The sequence below is a fragment of the Schistocerca gregaria genome, unplaced genomic scaffold, assembly GCF_023897955.1.
Source record: "Schistocerca gregaria isolate iqSchGreg1 unplaced genomic scaffold, iqSchGreg1.2 ptg001011l, whole genome shotgun sequence".
In the NCBI taxonomy this organism is placed as follows: Eukaryota; Metazoa; Arthropoda; class Insecta; order Orthoptera; family Acrididae; genus Schistocerca; species Schistocerca gregaria.
In genome coordinates, this window is record NW_026062360.1 from 85,001 (window position 1) to 92,399 (window position 7,399).

Genomic DNA, 7,399 nt, shown 5'->3' on the forward strand with positions numbered 1-7,399 from the left:
CATGAGCGTCGATTCGGGCGCCTTAACTCGGCGTTTGGTTCATCCCACAGCGCCAGTTCTGCTTACCAAAAGTGGCCCACTTGGCACTCCGATCCGAGTCGTTTGCTCGCGGCTTCAGCATATCAAGCAAGCCGGAGATCTCACCCATTTAAAGTTTGAGAATAGGTTGAGGTCGTTTCGGCCCCAAGGCCTCTAATCATTCGCTTTACCGGATGAGACTCGTACGAGCACCAGCTATCCTGAGGGAAACTTCGGAGGGAACCAGCTACTAGATGGTTCGATTAGTCTTTCGCCCCTATACCCAGCTCCGACGATCGATTTGCACGTCAGAATCGCTACGGACCTCCATCAGGGTTTCCCCTGACTTCGTCCTGGCCAGGCATAGTTCACCATCTTTCGGGTCCCAACGTGTACGCTCTAGGTGCGCCTCACCTCGCAATGAGGACGAGACGCCCCGGGAGTGCGGAGGCCGCCGCCCCGTGAAGGGCGGGGAAGCCCCATCCTCCCTCGGCCCGCGCAAGGCGAGACCTTCACTTTCATTACGCCTTTAGGTTTCGTACAGCCCAATGACTCGCGCACATGTTAGACTCCTTGGTCCGTGTTTCAAGACGGGTCGTGAAATTGTCCAAAGCTGAAGCGCCGCTGACGGGAGCGATTATTCCGCCCGAGAGCATCCCGAGCCAACAGCGGCGCGGGTCCGGGGCCGGGCCAGGTAGGTCCGTCATCCGGGAAGAACCGCGCGCGCTTGCCGGGAGCCCGAGCGCCCAAAGGGGCGAATCGACTCCTCCAGATATACCGCCGAGCAGCCAGCCAGGACACCGGGGCTCTGCCCAACAGACGCGAACCGAGGCCCGCGGAAGGACAGGCTGCGCACCCGGGCCGTAGGCCGGCACCCAGCGGGTCGCGACGTCCTACTAGGGGAGAAGTGCGGCCCACCGCACACCGGAACGGCCCCACCCCGCGGCGAGTGGAAAGGCAACCGGACACGACCCCGCCGCGGATTGCTCCGCGCGGGCGGCCGGCCCCATCTGCCGAGGGCGGGGGCCAGTGGCCGGATGGGCGTGAATCTCACCCGTTCGACCTTTCGGACTTCTCACGTTTACCCCAGAACGGTTTCACGTACTTTTGAACTCTCTCTTCAAAGTTCTTTTCAACTTTCCCTCACGGTACTTGTTCGCTATCGGTCTCGTGGTCATATTTAGTCTCAGATGGAGTTTACCACCCACTTAGAGCTGCACTCTCAAGCAACCCGACTCGAAGGAGAGGTCCCGCCGACGCTCGCACCGGCCGCTACGGGCCTGGCACCCTCTACGGGCCGTGGCCTCATTCAAGTTGGACTTGGGCTCGGCGCGAGGCGTCGGGGTAGTGGACCCTCCCAAACACCACATGCCACGACAGGCGGCAGCCTGCGGGGTTCGGTGCTGGACTCTTCCCTGTTCGCTCGCCGCTACTGGGGGAATCCTTGTTAGTTTCTTTTCCTCCGCTTAGTAATATGCTTAAATTCAGCGGGTAGTCTCGCCTGCTCTGAGGTCGTTGTACGAGGTGTCGCACGCCACACCGCCAGCCGGCTGTGCACGCTACCGAGAAAGTACCGGTATGCGAACCGCCAGGCGACGGGCGCGCATCGCACGTTTAAGGAGACGCGGCCGGCCACACAGGCGACCACGACACTCCCACGTCTCCGAAGCGGGACAAACGCCGCGCGCTTCAGTATACGTAGCCGACCCTCAGCCAGACGTGGCCCGGGAACGGAATCCATGGACCGCAATGTGCGTTCGAAACGTCGATGTTCATGTGTCCTGCAGTTCACATGTCGACGCGCAATTTGCTGCGTTCTTCATCGACCCACGAGCCGAGTGATCCACCGTCCTGGGTGATCTTTTCCTTTTCAGTCTCCCACTGTCTCTTTCAAGACAGTAGCATTTGCGGGACTGAGGCGTCTGACGGCCCCTGTTCCACTATTTTTTTTTGTGTCCAACGGCCTCACAGCCGATGGGCATCGTACGGCTCCACACCGGAGCGGACAGGCACTCGGGCGAACGTCATTCAAAACCGGCGCCAGGCGCCAGGTACCGCAGGCCAGCCGCTCCAGAGCTTCAGCGCTCGTACCACACAACAACAACACTTCCGCTAGTTTTGAGAGGCACGCGTGGTTCCGCACGCGGCGCACGGCCACTGCCGTACAGGTAGCGTGTTGCGCGACACGACACGACACGCACATCGAAAGACATGCAGTCTAGTCGGTAATGATCCTTCCGCAGGTTCACCTACGGAAACCTTGTTACGACTTTTACTTCCTCTAAATGATCAAGTTTGGTCATCTTTCCGGTAGCATCGGCAACGACAGAGTCGATGCCGCGTACCAGTCCGAAGACCTCACTAAATCATTCAATCGGTAGTAGCGACGGGCGGTGTGTACAAAGGGCAGGGACGTAATCAACGCGAGCTTATGACTCGCGCTTACTGGGAATTCCTCGTTCATGGGGAACAATTGCAAGCCCCAATCCCTAGCACGAAGGAGGTTCAGCGGGTTACCCCGACCTTTCGGCCTAGGAAGACACGCTGATTCCTTCAGTGTAGCGCGCGTGCGGCCCAGAACATCTAAGGGCATCACAGACCTGTTATTGCTCAATCTCGTGCGGCTAGAAGCCGCCTGTCCCTCTAAGAAGAAAAGTAATCGCTGACAGCACGAAGGATGTCACGCGACTAGTTAGCAGGCTAGAGTCTCGTTCGTTATCGGAATTAACCAGACAAATCGCTCCACCAACTAAGAACGGCCATGCACCACCACCCACCGAATCAAGAAAGAGCTATCAATCTGTCAATCCTTCCGGTGTCCGGGCCTGGTGAGGTTTCCCGTGTTGAGTCAAATTAAGCCGCAGGCTCCACTCCTGGTGGTGCCCTTCCGTCAATTCCTTTAAGTTTCAGCTTTGCAACCATACTTCCCCCGGAACCCAAAAGCTTTGGTTTCCCGGAGGCTGCCCGCCGAGTCATCGGAGGAACTGCGGCGGATCGCTGGCTGGCATCGTTTATGGTTAGAACTAGGGCGGTATCTGATCGCCTTCGAACCTCTAACTTTCGTTCTTGATTAATGAAAACATACTTGGCAAATGCTTTCGCTTCTGTTCGTCTTGCGACGATCCAAGAATTTCACCTCTAACGTCGCAATACGAATGCCCCCGCCTGTCCCTATTAATCATTACCTCGGGTTCCGAAAACCAACAAAATAGAACCGAGGTCCTATTCCATTATTCCATGCACACAGTATTCAGGCGGGCTTGCCTGCTTTAAGCACTCTAATTTGTTCAAAGTAAACGTGCCGGCCCACCGAGACACTCAACAAAGAGCACCCTGGTAGGATTTAAACGGGGTCCGCCTCGGGACGCGAAAGCACCCCTTCGGCTCGCCCCACCGGCAGGACGTCCCACGATACATGCCAGTTAAACACCGACGGGCGGTGAACCAACAGCGTGGGACACAAATCCAACTACGAGCTTTTTAACCGCAACAACTTTAATATACGCTATTGGAGCTGGAATTACCGCGGCTGCTGGCACCAGACTTGCCCTCCAATAGATACTCGTTAAAGGATTTAAAGTGTACTCATTCCGATTACGGGGCCTCGGATGAGTCCCGTATCGTTATTTTTCGTCACTACCTCCCCGTGCCGGGAGTGGGTAATTTGCGCGCCTGCTGCCTTCCTTGGATGTGGTAGCCGTTTCTCAGGCTCCCTCTCCGGAATCGAACCCTGATTCCCCGTTACCCGTTACAACCATGGTAGGCGCAGAACCTACCATCGACAGTTGATAAGGCAGACATTTGAAAGATGCGTCGCCGGTACGAGGACCGTGCGATCAGCCCAAAGTTATTCAGAGTCACCAAGGCAAACGGACCAGACAAGCCAATCCGATTGGTTTTGATCTAATAAAAGCGTCCCTTCCATCTCTGGTCGGGACTCTGTTTGCATGTATTAGCTCTAGAATTACCACAGTTATCCAAGTAACGTGGGTACGATCTAAGGAACCATAACTGATTTAATGAGCCATTCGCGGTTTCACCTTAATGCGGCTTGTACTGAGACATGCATGGCTTAATCTTTGAGACAAGCATATGACTACTGGCAGGATCAACCAGGGAGCTGCGTCAACTAGAGCTGAGCAGCCGGCCGCCCGGGAGTGTGTCCCGGGGGCCCGCGCGAACACGCAAGCGTCCGCTCAATTATTCTGCAAACAGGAGGAGGCCGAGCTCCCCTGCACGATACACCTCGAAACCCTCTCAGGTCCCGGCGGCGCGCAGCGCCGTCCTAGGTACTTGGTCGGTTTCGAGAGAGGCGCAATCGCCCGGAGTTAGGCGAGTAGACGGTTTTAGTGCGAACACCCTTGCTCCCAACTGAGCTTGCCGCTGCCGACAGAGGCCCGGGAGCGTGCTGTCGTGGCATTGCCGGCGGGAGACAACACGCGCCACCTATGGTGACCGGCAGCTCCAACGCCAGCGCCACACAAGGGCAAAGCCCCACTTGGGTGCAGAAGCGAACTCTCCCAGCACAGCGCACGCGCCAACACGTCCGCACAACTGCGATACAAACCACCTGCGAGAACCGCTGGGGCGACCGAGCAGCAGACGGCGTCGCGGCGCCGAGTGCCAGGCGGCGGCGCATCCTCAACGCACACAGTCCTCAATCAGACCAGCACACTGCAGATGTCCACCGCGCTTCGCACCGGGCTCGGCTGAACCAACTTTGGCCGCCAGGCGCCGCGTGCAGGGTGCGCCGCAGCGTAGCTGCGCCGCCTGCCGAGCCCGTCGGCTGGCGCTCCTGCCACTCGGCGCCCCCCACCAGCCGCCTGTTGCGCGTGCGCCCACGCAGCGCGCGGCCAACACGCCGGGCGGCCCCCCTTCACCGGCCGGGAACAGTCCCACCAAGCCACCGCCGCGTATCGCTTCATACCCACATGGGCCTAGTCACGTGTGTGGATGTGGCGGGTACCGCTGAAACAACCGGTTAATAGCTGTACCGATCGTCGCCATCACAGATTCACCTCCAGCGTGAACAACCGCTCAACAACGGATTTCCAGTTCATTTGCGTATCTTGGGCAGTAAACGTAGATGTCCACCTACATTTGCGAATTCAACAATTCTTGCATGCCAGGATGTCATGTGTCACGACACGCTACATCAGACCACATACACACTGCGACATGTGCAGAAGAGAACACGTGGAAGGTGGCCCGCGCACGTATGCGATGTCCCTTCCGCGATCCACTGTCAACCGGCATCTGCGGCATGTCCCAGATATGGAACGCGGTCCACCAGGGTAGCACTTTGTGTGAGGCAATACGACAAAGTCGGAATACACGCGTCACTACATCACACGGCTCACGCTGACCTGACCTGACTCACCGCACCACCACCCCCAGCGACCCAGGGTGACATACAATGCGTTCGTACGTTCCTCCCACACGCCTCTACGGCGTACCACAGTGCAACCTAGCTGTTATTGGGAGACGAGACAAGTAGCATCGAGCACAACATATGGAAATTGAGATTCGACACCGTTGGGCACAGCCAGCGTACGGTCACACGTATCACACTACTTCACTCTGTACGTAACTACCGATGATCGGTACAGCGTGTGGGTTACGCGTACGACATCAGCGGACAATGGACACAGACCATACCACGACGTACACTGAGGGCGTCGACATCTGAACGCAACTGAACAGCTGCGAGGCTCATTTAACACTCAAACGCCAGACCGACCAGCTTGAGAGGACGGAGACACAAAGAGAGGGGCAGAGGGGGGGGGGGCGATATAGTCCTATTGCAGTACAATTGACAGTGGATAGCGGGAATATGTGGAAAGTAAGCAACACTCGCAAGACATCTACATGAGGATAACAACGACACCAGAGATTCCGAGCAGTGAACTATGTTAGGCAAAGGGACAACGTGGGTTAGGTTAAGGGACAACGTGGGTTAGGTTAAGGGACAACGTGGGTTAGGTTAAGGGACAACGTGGGTTAGGTTAAGGGACAACGTGGGTTAGGTTAAGGGACAACGTGGGTTAGGTTAAGGGACAACGTGGGTTAGGTTAAGGGACAACGTGGGTTAGGTTAAGGGACAACGTGGGTTAGGTTAAGGGACAACGTGGGTTAGGTTAAGGGACAACGTGGGTTAGGTTAAGGGACAAATTGAGTTAGGTTAAGGGACAAATTGAGTTAGGTTAAGGGACAAATTGAGTTAGGTTAAGGGACAAATTGAGTTAGGTTAAGGGACAAATTGAGTTAGGTTAAGGGACAAATTGAGTTAGGTTAAGGGACAAATTGAGTTAGGTTAAGGGACAACGTGGGTTAGGTTAAGGGACAAATTGAGTTAGGTTAAGGGACAAATTGAGTTAGGTTAAGGGACAAATTGAGTTAGGTTAAGGGACAAATTGAGTTAGGTTAAGGGACAAATTGAGTTAGGTTAAGGGACAAATTGAGTTAGGTTAAGGGACAAATTGAGTTAGGTTAAGGGACAAATTGAGTTAGGTTAAGGGACAAATTGAGTTAGGTTAAGGGACAAATTGAGTTAGGTTAAGGGACAAATTGAGTTAGGTTAAGGGACAAATTGAGTTAGGTTAAGGGACAAATTGAGTTAGGTTAAGGGATAATCTGGTACAACCACAGTTAGGTTAAGCGATAATCTGGTACAGCCACAGTTAGGTTAAGCGATAATCTGGTACAGCCACAGTTAGGTTAAGCGATAATCTGGTACAGCCACAGTTAGGTTAAGCGATAATCTGGTACAGCCACAGTTAGGTTAAGCGATAATCTGGTACAGCCACAGTTAGGTTAAGCGATAATCTGGTACAGCCACAGTTAGGTTAAGCGATAATCTGGTAAAACCACAGTTAGGTTAAGCGATAATCTGGTAAAACCACAGTTAGGTTAAGCGATAAAGTTGGTTAAATTTGGTATTGTGTGGGAAGGGGGCAGAGAGGGGGGGGGTGGATAGTGGTGGCAGTACGCGGATGCCTGAGTCACCGTCAGATACGTCACGTCGGTTCGATGCTTGTAGCAAGAGGCTGGCGGGTCTGTGTCTCTCACTTCTGCAATTTTTCATGTGGTATAACACGAGGGCGGGTGGTGATATTTGGTGCCCCTCTGTGTAGGATGTGTGTTGGTGGTGTTGGTTTATCTGAGCAATGGTAGTTGTCGGAGGAGTGTGGTATTGTGCTTTTATAGGTGGACCTACTGGTCTGGTTATCATAGTGTCGACGGTGCAATGTGGCAGAGAGGGTGCACTCGACATTGTCGCATTCCAGATGTTTACGTATTGTGTGTCTCCGTTGCAGGCCGAGAGTAGTGCATGTTCGAGTGTCTGGCTGACGTGCGATTCACGTTGTGTGCCCAGTCTTAC

At 54.9% G+C, this 7,399-nt stretch overlaps 3 non-coding genes across 3 annotated transcripts in view; all 3 read right to left on the minus strand.

The window, feature by feature from the left end:
* Window positions 1–1,533, minus strand: part of LOC126327034 (large subunit ribosomal RNA) — a 4,222-nt gene extending 2,689 nt beyond the window's left edge. Inside the window, exon 1 of the ribosomal RNA XR_007560921.1 lies at window positions 1–1,533. This exon is cut by the window's left edge and continues 2,689 nt beyond it. This is a non-coding gene — a ribosomal RNA (large subunit ribosomal RNA).
* Window positions 1,534–1,721: 188 nt separating this feature from the next.
* Window positions 1,722–1,876, minus strand: LOC126327008 (5.8S ribosomal RNA). The gene has a single exon (XR_007560897.1). It is a non-coding gene; the product is annotated as a 5.8S ribosomal RNA (ribosomal RNA).
* Window positions 1,877–2,244: 368 nt separating this feature from the next.
* On the minus strand, window positions 2,245–4,137 carry LOC126327018 (small subunit ribosomal RNA). Its single transcript, XR_007560906.1, has one exon. It is a non-coding gene; the product is annotated as a small subunit ribosomal RNA (ribosomal RNA).
* Window positions 4,138–7,399: the final 3,262 nt, after the last annotated feature.